Below are 10,989 nucleotides of genomic sequence, written 5' to 3'. Positions count from 1 at the left end.
GTTAGTAGCGCTGTGGTTGGGAGTGAGAAGCAGAATGGTCTAGCCAGTGGCAGGGACAGGCTGGGGGATGGAGTCCAGGTATACTGGAATAAATGGGAGTGAGAAAATTGAATGATGAATTTACTGGATTTCTTTACGGCCCTTTGCAATAAGATTGGAGAAGGTTCATAGAATTCAGTGAGAGACAACGTGCTTTGCATGCAGAAGGCCCCATGTTCAATCCCTGGCATCTTCAGGAGTGGCTGAGACCCTTTCTTGAAGACCCCGAAGAGCTGCTGCCGGGGTAGACAGTTCTAGGTAGACCCATTAATTAATTAAATTTATATCCCACCCTTGGGACTTTTCAGTTGAGAGAAAAGGTGAACAAGAGGTGACACGACAGAAGTGTATATATTATGCACGACATGGAGAAAGTGGATGGAGAAATGTTTTTCTCTCTCTGTCTCTCATAACACAAGAACCTGTGGATGTCCAGTGAAGCTGAATATCCTCAGATCCTGCTTGCCGGCTTCACATGGGCATCTGGATTGCCAGTGTGAGAACAACATGCTGGACTTGATGCGCCACTGGCCTGATCCAGCAGGTTCTTCTTATGTTCTTATGACATCATCATTTGATGCAGTATAATGCAGCTTTGTATATTCCTGTGGGAGACGAGGTACTGAATGACAAGTGAGAGGAGGTCATAGCTGTGTTAGCAGCACTGGGCTTGGGTTGAACTGTTTCCCAGCATTTTGACCTCAGGCAAAGCAAGGCATTCAGAAGGCAGGTAGATTTAAAAGGAGAGGCAAAAAGTACACTTAGGCCTCCAATGCACATTTATCCATCAGTAGAAGCTAGATACTTAGTGCTAATTTTGTCTTTTGAAATGTTCTCCAGTATAGACAGTAAAATGCCTTGAGTGGGTGGCAGGACAGACAGATAATAGGCTATCTACCAGGCTGTCAAACCAGCACATTTCACTTAGTGACACAGTAAAATACATGCACAATTACTTTTCAAGGTTTCAAAACTGTTCAATGTTTCAGAATATTCTTTTAACCTCAGGTTTTTTTTTTTAGGAAACATGTATTAGAAGAGGCAGAACCCCCCCCCCACACAAGTATAAATGCATTACTAATACTAAGGATGGTTGATGTTATTAACATAATGTTTAATTAGATAAGAGATAACACTTTTATGCAAATCACTCAGTTAAGAACCACTTATTTGGCTGGGGAAATTAATATTGGAAATCTGATGAGAAATTTGAGAGTGACATGTTTTAGAAGTAAACATGAAGGCAATCTCTGTATGCAAATATAAACTATTAATTTTAGTAGCCATGCTGAAGTCCAAATGGGGAGAAGGATGATTTCCAAAATGAAGCAATTTGATGGCCATTAGTCTCATTAGATTGTCACTTTAAAGTTTAATGATTCAAAAATGCATGATGGACTCATTATTTAATTACATTAGAGAGTCCCCTTCCTTTAATTTGAAGATCGGCAGCAAATAAATATAAATCTGAATGGGAAATCTAAACCAAAGCATACATGTAGTCCTGGGGGAAAATATCTTTGGGTTCAATCCTGTTTGTTGCCTTAAATCTTTCATTTAGGGTCAATTCATGCATATAAGCAGGCACTGTTCCCCATGTGGTTCCTTCTCTAACAACACTAGCTATGCAATTATGTAAAGAACTCACAGTGAGTCATTCCTTATTAAAGATTACATCAACTGAGAAGTTTATGGCTGTTCCTTGTTCAGTGTATAAGAAGGCAAGTTACAGAGAATATTCATAACATCAAGCCAGAATTACCGTAATATATTTCAAACGGGTACCGTAGACTACCTTGAATTTTTAATGTGCATATTGTAAGATATCATTCCAGATTTGTTCCTTCCTTCCTTCCTTCCTTCCTTCCTTCCTTCCTTCCTTCCTTCCTTACATCTCCTATCCATGATAATCAGAGCACAAGGACCAATTAAGCACAGCATGGGTCCAGGAGAGAGTAAGTGGCAGCTGTTGTAGCAGCGAGTAAATTTAAATCAAGTGACAGCTTATAGGATGTTAGCTTCTTACTGGTAATTGAAAATGTATTGAACATATTGGGGACTGTGAGTGCATCTTTATTGGGAAAAGCAATGACAATGCTCTGCAATGCTCTTCTGCTGGGAGGAAGGGCGGGATATAAACCAAATAATAAACAAAAACAAACAAACAAACAAACAAACAAACAAATAAATAAATAAAGTGCTATTCATGGCCAGCATACTGGGAAAGTGCCTATAAAACCTTAAGGTGAATCTTTTAATCAATGTGTTGGATTTCTGAATCCCAAATCTGTGTTTGTGTGTATGTGTGTGTATGTTGCCTGTGTGTGTTCGGGGTGGCCACACCCACTGCTGACATGTGGCCCGCAGAGTGTTAGCAAAGGATCAATGTGGCCTTTGGTCCAAAAAAGGTTAGCACCCCTCATCTGAAAGAGCCCCCAAAGGTCTGCTCACTGAAGACTTTCTCTGACTGAGCGTGAATTTTTTATGCTCACAATCAGCCTACAATTACTTAAGTGATCCATAAAAACCAGCCAGTATATTAACATGACCCTTGAAGAGTTAAATATTAGATCTTTGTATTATGGGCTCCACCCCTTGGACTTTCTCTTGTTATGTTTTTTCATTTTTATTTTCAGTTGTGCTGTCTACCAAGCCAGCAATAAAGAAGCATGTTTGTTTGCCAGCAGTAAAAAGTAAACATTTGTTTATTCTGCAGTTATTATGATCAGTGCAGCAGGATTGGGTGCTTATTGCTAAAGGGTAAAATAAAGAGATAACTTAAAGTGATTTGAAAAAATGGCTACCCTTTACTCTTTTAAAGCACAATCAGAGTGGCTATTTCCCCCCTTCTTTTTCTTGATTACTTCATGGCAAAGGAAGAAAACAGCCCTAGAGGAATAGAAATATTGCCGTGTATGCTACAGTTAGCTAGCAGGCTGGCTGACCATGTAGACTGTAACTCAGGCCTAATTTCTGATTTTCCCAATGTATGCAGCTCAGCATGAGGCCTTTTCAGGGTTTCTAGACAGAAAAAATAACCCAGCAACAAGTAAAAAAAATTCCAATTGCTTTCCACAATGAGTTTCTAATTGTTTAGTTCATCCTTTATATAGCAGCCAGTTAAAAGGTTTCCCTTGATTATCCAACAGGAAGGAAAATCTAAATGCCAGGAACAAGACTAGAAGGAGAAAGAGGGGGCAAGTGAAATAAGTATATAGGTCCAACTAAGTTCTACTCAAAGTAGACCCATTGAAATTAATGGACAGGGCTAACTTTGCTCTATTAATTTCAATGGTTTTTATCTAGAAGAACTTACTTGGCTACAACCCATAAAGAAACTAGTTCCATGTGGATCCAACTGAATGAAGAATGAAAAAAATAATATCCTGAAGGCAGGATAAAATCACTGGAGAATGGAAGAAAAATGATAGTTGAAATTCGCCCCAGAAAAAAGCACTATTTTTCAAGCTATGCTTCTGTGAAAAAGGCAGCAATCTTTCCACTGCAATCTCTCCTGTGAATGTGGATTATGATACTTTGCAGATCAAGTCCCTTAGGTTGTAGGAAATGGTTTTCAGCTGTTCAAAACATGGTTTTAAATGAAGAAGAAAGGGCATCAAATCCAAAGGAGTGCTATAAAAGAAAGATTTTGAAATGTAGAATGGGTTGTTTTTCAGTGTGTTTGCTAGAGCTGAGGATGGAAACCAAAACAGCAACAAAAAGAAGAGTTATTGCTATTATCCTCACACAATATAACAACTACACAATCATCTTTAGAATTGGTGGATGGAGGAAATTGGAGGCAGGGGTGGCGGTAGTGAGAGTAATTTGTGAAATCATTGCCATGTGCTCTTGTTCCCCGTGTTCACTTCAATTGTGTATTTATTCACCATGCCCATTAGAACTGCGGTGGCAATCAGAAAGTGGAAATGGTTTCCATCTATCATCCTGATTGTAACAAGAAAAGGAAGCAGACCATTTTAGTTACAGTGCATTAATGCTCATTACTTCTCTAATGAAGATTGGTGTTGCTTTTTCAAGAACCTTGAAGCTAATTTGTAACTTATTTGTAGCAATCTAAGTCATTCCAGAGCTGCATTCACTTGAATTCTGTTCACTGAAATCTGGTTCACACATGCTATCATCTTAGAAATGCTTCCCACATACAGGATGAGTCAATGGGCTGCAGATCTGAACATGTAAATGTAGCATGGTGACTAGGCAGATAGATCTGTTATGGGCACATATATCCGAGTCACGCAATCCTTCTGCATAGACTCAGCATCACAACTGTGCAGCTGTTTGGGTGTATCAAATGGACATGCTGCCCTCTTGTATATATGGTGGTTTGTATCCAATGTAGTGCTAAGTAAGCATCCTGTCAGCGCAAGGATCATCGGTAGCGCAACAGGACTTCCCCCCTCTCCTCCCTCTTGCACATTCCCTAAATCTGTTCTAAGGGTTCCCCCAACTCTCCGGAAAAGTTTTAGGGAGGACATAGGTGTGTGCGGGTGGAGGAGAGAGGGAAAGTCCCATCATGCTAGTGGTAATCCTTGTGCTGATGGGACATGTTGGTTGAATACCCCCCAGTATTTCTGGGACTGAAAAACAAGATGAGAGTTCAGTATGAAGCTGGAATTCACAGAACACACTGTGAAGAAAAGCCCAGCTGCTAGGAGAGCTACCCCTCTGGTATGGTCACCTTGTATTCTTGTAAATCAATTCAAATATTACAGAAACACCTTAAGGCTCCAGTTATCTCTTTCTCCAAAGAAAACCAAACCCAGGTAAATCCTGCCTTCCTGTGATTGCTCACTGCTTAGGGAAATGGGAGTGTATGTAACAACTAGGGACAGAAGGAGCTGTCAATTACAGTTCTCTGCGTTTCTCATTTTTCCCCAGTCTTAAATTCAGTTCTCCACATTTTTGCATAACTTTGTGATCTTTTTTACAAAAAAAATCCTGGGAGGATTTTGGTATGAATTTCTTCCAATAAACACTTTTTGTATGCATTTTTGACTAATGTACACATTTTTATAATGCATTTGGTATGTTATTTTCACTAATATATTTACTTTTATGCACACTTTCCATATGCATTTTTGTAATCATTGCTTGGTTGGAGAACTGCATCACAAATTTTGAATAAGTGCAAATTTTGAAGGATGGCTGTGTTTTGATTCTCATATTGTTTCGGAAAGTGTGAATTGGATAGATTCAGTTTGAAATGCGAACTGAATCAAATTTCTCCCTAAATTTCTACATTTTATTGACATTTGCTATCTTGAACCACTTCATTAACCAACTAAAACTCTGATAATTCCTGGAAAAGACTAAGGTTCTTGAAGGGCATTCTGCTTTGCATACTACAGAGAAATGACACTTCCGAAACATGCTGTATCTGAAGAAAAAGACTTCAAGGTAGCTTTCTCTTCAGGTTTCTCCATTCAAAGCTAGCAGATATTTCATCTTTCAGGATGGAGTTCCGACTGTCTTCTTTCTAACAACAACAACAAAAATAATCAGAAGCAACTGTGGCTGAAGGTGCTCAGTCAAAATAAATGATATGTCTTTCAGAGATCTTCATAAAATAAGTCTTTAATTTGCTTATATTCTGAAGCTCTTTTGGCTCTAGTGTGTATCATTCTATCAAATTTATTATCAAAAGCAAGTTCTTTATGACAGTGGAAAGCATTTACACTCAATATCACAGAACTCCATAAAACATCATTAAATAACTCACATCATTAACAATCTATTATTTTATATCAAAATAACTTTGATACGGTTTGGCAGCAGATGCTAAAGAGTACTGCAGTTCTGCTGTCACTAGGTATTAAAAACTTGATTTTCTGCTATACTGACCAATAACAATAGGGTATATTTTCTGTCTTCAATAACCCCAGATACGATGAAAGAGATAAGATGAAAAGACTTCAATGAATCATAGCCTTAATTTGCCAAGCTGCAAGTTTTCTCATGTTTATGAGAGTTAATAATGTTTCCTTCACATGTCTTAAACATGCACTTTCATTGAAGTTTTGTTTTAATAGTAGATTTACAGAAATAAAAGATTATTAGTTTTTAATTAGGTGATGGCTGTACCAAAAATGTCTAACAATTACGTAGGTGCTGGAAAATAAAATAAAGAAAATAAATGAAAGAAAATCAATTGCCATGTTACTAGCAGGGTGTAATGCGTGTCTAGCATAGGCTTTGTGAAACTTACGGAGCCATCAGACTTGGAATGAAGTTTCTATACCTGCTTTCTTCAGTTGTCTTCTTTGTTACTCATGTAACAAAATATTTCCATGCCATCTGTATTTAAGACCAAACGACGAGGCATGTTCAGAAGCAATGATAAAGTGACTTGTCACCCAGACTTTTGCAATCTGTTCTCCTAGTATAAACATCACTTCTGTCCTTGCCTTCTTTCTAGGGAAACAAAAAGTGTGCTAAGTTGGCTTTCTACAGTTCCTGGAAACATTGCCCTATATAAGTTTCTTTTCCAAACAAGCAAACAAAAACAACATTAATTTGGACAATTAACAGCACCTGGACAGCCGACTGCACAGGCACACATGTCATCTGCTCACAGTCTTCCCCACCAGGGTGAGATGTGTTGTATTCAGAGCTTGGAAAAGTTACTTTTTAAAACTACAACTCCCATCAGCCCCAGCCAGCATGGCCACTGGATTGGGCTGATGGGAGTTGTAGTTCAAAAAAGTAACTTTTCCAAGCTCTGGTGTATTTCTACTTAATATACAATATTTCTAAATTTTCTAAATGTGCACGCACAACACAAGCACATGCTAATTTGTACCCTCTTTCTTGACAATGCATTCTTTTCTTTTTTTGCAATGTCTAAGTGGCCATCCTATTGATTCAGTTGATGTTCCTTCAGTGAATACAAATCTCAGAAACCTTGGGGCCCTCCAGATGTTGTTGGACTCCAATTTCCATCAGCCCCAGCCAGCATCCCCAATAGTCAGGGATGATAAGATCTGATATCCAGCAACGTCTGGAGGGCCACAAGTTAGCCATCTCTCTCCTAGAAGTTGTTTTGTAAATGACTCCTTCAGTGTGGAGGTTTCAACCGATGTCTAGATGCCATCTAGTCAGGGTGAGTCTGATATCAATGTGTGTGTGTGTGTATATACAATGCAAAGCAGTTGGCAATTGCAAATAGCTAGCAAGGGAGAAACAGAACTGAGCTTTGTAGGTTGGGGCTTTCAAGTATATCCTATTTGCTTTTGGAGCTGCTAGCCAGTGTACTTTAGAAACCTATATCCTTGAATGTAAGAAAAGTCCTGCTGGATCATACTAAAGGCCCATCAAGTCCAGCATCCGGTTCTCATAGTGGCCAACCAGATACCTATGGGAAGCCTGCAAGCAGAGGATTTGACATTTGCTTTGAGTCTCCAGGGAGTTAGGCTTTTGTTTGTTTGTTTGTCTGTAAATAAACAGAAACCACATGAACACCATAAGCCTCCAGTGTTTTCTTCTTTCCAAAAGGAAGCCAAACTCTGCAATTTTCTCACAGAATTCAGGAAAGTAGGGAGTGCTCAAGCTGTGGGGTTGCCAGGTCAGAAGTATCCGAAACCCTGAGACTTCAGGGGCGGGCCCTAGTGATGTCAATAAGCATGATACATTAAGCATCAACCACAGTTGTTTGGAGCATACAGTTCAAACAAAAAACATTTCTCTGATTGGAAATTAAGATAGAAATCTTAGCTAAAAGATGGTATTTCCAGGTCCAGCTGAAGTGATGGAATCATTCCTTCTTCCCTGTTTAGGGAGCCTTGGCACGTGGCTTTTAATCTAGCTAACTTGCTTCTGACAAGAAGGGTTTAAGTACCCTTAGGCCAGGCAAGTCACTAGAAGGCCATTGTAGGAAGAAAGGAGCCTAGTGTTGTGAAGATGTTAGATGGGAGCACTCAGGAGTAAAGATGGATGCCCCTGAAGGTTGCAATTCTAGACACACTTACTAAGGAACTAAGCCCCATATAACTCAATAGGACTTACTTCTGAGTAGATATAGTTTGGGTTGTGCAGTTGGCAAAGCTTGACTTGGGATCCTTTGCAAAGATATCCATATCCAGAAAGGATTGGCAACCCCCTGCCTGGAATGCTCTGTCCTGGCCTTTTAACATGACTGTGCCAAACCTCTTCACAGACTTGCCCCTTCACTTCAGAAACAGATTTGAGAAATGAGTAAGAGTTAAGAAGATTCTCTACCCTTTTCTGCCTACCCTGTGGGCTGCTATAAATTCACTTTGATAGCCAATCAAATTCCAGTGAGTAATAATGGACAGAAAGAAAACACATATGGTTTAGTATACCTTCATAGGCAGTAGCTTGGGAACAACAGCAATTGCAGCCACACTTCCGAGTATGTGAATTCTCTTTTACCACTATTGGTCAAGAAACAAACTATCGTGCAAACAACAAGGTGCATCATCAGTGGGTTTAAGGGGGTTGAGCTGAGCACATGGAACCACTGTTGTTTCTTCTATGGATGTAAGGGAGTGAGGTTAAAGGTAAATGAAATGCAAATAGAAAAAGAAAAAGAAAAAGCAGTGATACTTACCATACCAACCACGACAAGATTCCTATGTGTAAGACAGAAAACTCTGCATCCCACAACCAAGTCAGGGTTCCTAACTAAAACTAAAATAATTCTGGCAGCCAGTCAGCCAAGGTCACAGAAATCCCGTACAGCACGACCTGACCCGGGGGCTGCAGTTAGTGCAGAATGCTGTGACACAGTTGCTGACATGAGTGAGACCCTATCAGCACAAAATACCTCTGCTCTGAAATCTGTACTGGTTGCCTATTTGCTACCAGGCCAAGTTAAAGGTGTGCTTTCCATGTTACAGGTACCACATAGTACTTGTTCTGCTCTTATAAGAGGTCAGTCCTTTAGCGTGGCAGCACCTATGCTTGGGAACTCCCTGCCTGTTGACATTAGGCAGACACCTTCATTGTACTCTTTTCAGCACCTGCTAACAACATTTTTGTTTAGGCAAGCCTACCCAGACATGCAGAAGCTATTTTGGTTTATATCTGTTTTTAACTCATTGTTGGCTAAATTGTTTGGAATATTTTAAAATACCTGTCTAACTGTTTTGCCAATAATTTTGTTGTTTTAATTCCTTCTGTAAACTGCTTTGAGGTTTTTTACAATAATATGGTATATAGATGTTGTAAATAAAATACATAAATACATTTTGGAGTCACTGTGGCCCTTGGGTCTTTTTCCACTTTTAGGAACAAAGGGATCTACCTTATAGCCAGTTGGTACCATCTAGCTCAGAACTGATGACACGAACTAGCATTGGCTCTCCAGGATTTCAGGCAATAGTATTTCCAGAGATTGGATTTTGGACCTTTGCATGCAAAGCATATGCCCTACCACTGAGCTACAGCCTTTCCCCTGTTTAAAAAGTATTTTTTACAATTATTTTCAATTCACTAATGAATGTACATCATACCTAGGGAAGATTCACACCATTCATTTAAAGCACATTCAACACACATTTGAAGAACATGAATCCCCCCACAGAATCATGGGAACTGTAGTTTGTTAAAGGTGGTGGAAACTATAACTGTGAGGGAAACTACACTTCCCAAGATTCTTTGGGGGAAATGATGTGCTTTAAATGGATTGTGTGGATCTACTTCATAAACTTTTCCTGCATATAAATTGTTTTAATTATTTTTTTAAAATGGAAATGAGCTATAAAGTTTATTGGGTGCCCATGGGCTACTCACCATCTCTCAGCCTATCTGCCCCTCAGGATGAAAACAACAGAGGGGAACCATGACCATCCCAAGGAAGAAGAACACAATTAAAATATATAGGAAATAATAATGTACAACCATAGTGTTAAATCAGATACTTATTGAGACATAGCATGAAGAAATATTTATATAAACATGAATGTCAATGATGTTTATTATTTACACAACCTGTAAATATATTTATAATGTAATCCTATGTTTGTTTACTCAATGTATTGAACGGAGCTTACTCAAATAAGGAAGCGTGCACAGAACTGCATCCTCAAGATATGGAACTGCACTCACCCAACCTAAAATTCAGAATCATGCCGCTTTAAGTTGTTTTGCAGCTGTTTATACTTATTTTTATGATTATTGAATTTTAAAGGGATTTATTTCTTATTGTGAGCTACCTTGATTTCCAATTGGCAACCCTACCTCACAGGGATGTTGGAAAGACTCCATACACACACACAGGAGATCTAAAATACATATACCCCATATAATGGTTTAACCAGTTGGTTATTTCATAATGTATTTGTTTTAAAAAATCAGTATTAGTTTCCTACTTAATAAAAGCAGTGACACCTAAGTAAGTCCTGTCTAATTGCTTTAAAAAATAGGATTGGAGCAGGAGAGAAAGACTTACAACACAAACACAATCCTTTGCTATGTTCATTCAAAAGTCCCATTAATTTATAGCAGAATCCTGCTTTTGCTTCCTTACTTTTGTCTACTCCAAAGTAAGTCCTACTGAATTAAATGGGGTTTACTCCCAGTATGTGGGATTAGCATTGCAGCTTTACTCCCAAAAAAGCAATATTTTCGAAAGGCTATGAATTACACAAATGAACTGCTCTCTTTAACAGCCCAGGAAAATTTAAACTTGTTTGACTCCCCGTAATTAGAAAAACATAACACATTGTAATGGCATGTAGTTCTCCTGCACACAAGAGATAAAAAACCTTTTGCTGTTGCTGAAAACTATACACTTATTCTGTTTATGAGATTCTCAGACAAGCAGGAAAAAACCAACAGTTTTCTGGCTTTGCAATGGGTTCGAGCTATTGCCTGGAGGGTAACAAATCCCTTGTCGATCACAACCCTGACTTCACTTATTGGGTACAAACCTGAAAGGGTGGGGTTAGAGCAGCTAGTTACAAGCTC

This window comes from Rhineura floridana, chromosome 4 (assembly GCF_030035675.1).
Source record: "Rhineura floridana isolate rRhiFlo1 chromosome 4, rRhiFlo1.hap2, whole genome shotgun sequence".
NCBI classification, from domain to species: Eukaryota; Metazoa; Chordata; class Lepidosauria; order Squamata; family Rhineuridae; genus Rhineura; species Rhineura floridana.
The sequence above is the reverse complement of the archived record's forward strand: the minus strand, read 5'-3'. Positions refer to the sequence as shown.